General features: G+C 42.8%; 1 pseudogene; it reads right to left on the bottom strand.

Moving 5' to 3' along the window:
• LOC118014084 lies at positions 1-1,062 on the bottom strand (annotated as a pseudogene).
• Between the last annotated feature and the right edge of the window lie 687 nt (positions 1,063-1,749).

Genomic DNA, 1,749 nt, shown 5'->3' with positions numbered 1-1,749 from the left:
TTACTCAGCTTCTCCTTCCTCCTCCTCTCCTTCCTCCCGACATCATCGTCTTCATCTTCTTCACCTTCATCCTCATCTCCTTCTTCATCAGTATCTTCCAATCCTTCTTCTTCTCCTTCCCCTCCTCCATCATCCACATCGGGAACCAAGTAGTGCTGTCACAGATTTGACCAAATATCATCTTTGATGACCTCTCCTAACTCATCTGCACCTGCATCAGAATGGTTAGGAAACCAGGTGAAGAAGCTCTCCGGTTCCTCATGCTGTCTCTTCCTGCTGGCTCTATTCCGCGTTTGACTTGAACGTTTCTTGTCAAATCCTTTCCAGATTTCCATTTGACTTCAGTGGACTTTGAAGATGGATCACCACTCTCATTCAGATGAAATTCTTTGGAAAGAGCTTTATTTTCTTTTTTTAAAAAGATTTTATTTATGTATTTGAGAGAGAGAGAGAGCATGAGAGGGGGGAGGGTCAGAGGGAGAAGCAGACTCCCTGCTGAGCAGGGAACCTGGTACGGGACTCGATCCTGGGACTCCAAGATCATGACCTGAGCTGAAGGCAGTCGCTTAACCAACTGAGCCACCCAGTCACCCAGAACTTTACTTTCAAACTAAGGGCTTTCATCAAAATAAGAAAATCTATTCTGTACTCTGATTTAATATCTTTAAATTCAGTCACTTCAACTCTTGTCAAATAATGCAGCACCTCTTCATCCTCCTCCCCAAGCAGTGCAGACACTTGTGGATGACTGACAAATGTTGTTACCCCCAAATTTGGAATTTTGGTGATAAAGTCCAACCTCTTCTGAAAAGATGGTTGGCAGAGTTTGTTTTATTTCTGTTCTACTTTCAAAATCTCCTCACTGGTTTGTTCATTAAGTCTGTCTATTTCCTTTTGTACTTCATCAGTCTGTTCAATTGCTTCTTGCTGTTCCTTTTCTCCCTTCAGCAAGTGCTGAGAGGTCAACGTCTCCTCCAGCTTGGGGGCAAGAGGCAATCTTGGTTCCTTCATTTGAAGCGGGAACGAAGACTGGCGTTTGGGGGTCATGTTGTGAGTAAAGTCCACGAAACAATGGCAGATGCGCGCCTGGAAGAAGCTCTGATTACTCTCTGCCTTTTCTTTTTCTAGGAATTTGTTCATTTCAACAGCATTTTCCAATGTATTGACATAAAGTTATTCACAACACCCATTATTTGAAAACATTACTGCATCCGTGGTTATGTGCCATTTTGCATTCATGATATGGTTCTTTGGTGCCTTTCATTTTGTCCTGATGAGGTATGTCAAAGTTATGATCCTGCTGGGGAAGGTTCTACCTCAGCCAGGCAGATCGCTTTGCCACCTGCTCTATCGATCGTGTCACCATGCTGGTGACAACAGTCTACATTGATGTCTGAAGTGTGAATGACACAAAGACCCCATCTACAAGTGGGTAAACTTCATTCCAAACTTAAGAAAAAGTGGATTTTCTCCCAACTTAAGCAGGACTTTGTCATGAAAAAAGAACTGGACTTTCTTCCACTGTTTTTCTGATTGAAGCTCACAACCATATTGCTTGTTAGTTCTAATGAAGATTGCCATACCTAGCATTTCTTGGAGATATATCTGGGTTAATATGACCCAGGTGTCACTCACACAAGTCATAAAGACATGGCGGATTTTTAGCCCTTGGGAAAGTAACATGCTTTACACCTATGGAAGAAATTTGTCTAAACACCCCTCTTTCTCTGCAGCCTGTCCCTGAGAGCT

Source organism: Mirounga leonina, unplaced genomic scaffold (genome assembly GCF_011800145.1).
Source record: "Mirounga leonina isolate KUSES-001 unplaced genomic scaffold, KU_Mleo_1.0 Mir_101799, whole genome shotgun sequence".
Lineage (NCBI taxonomy): Eukaryota > Metazoa > Chordata > Mammalia > Carnivora > Phocidae > Mirounga > Mirounga leonina.
Note: the sequence above shows the minus strand (reverse complement) of the source record. Positions and strands in the feature narration are given on the sequence as shown.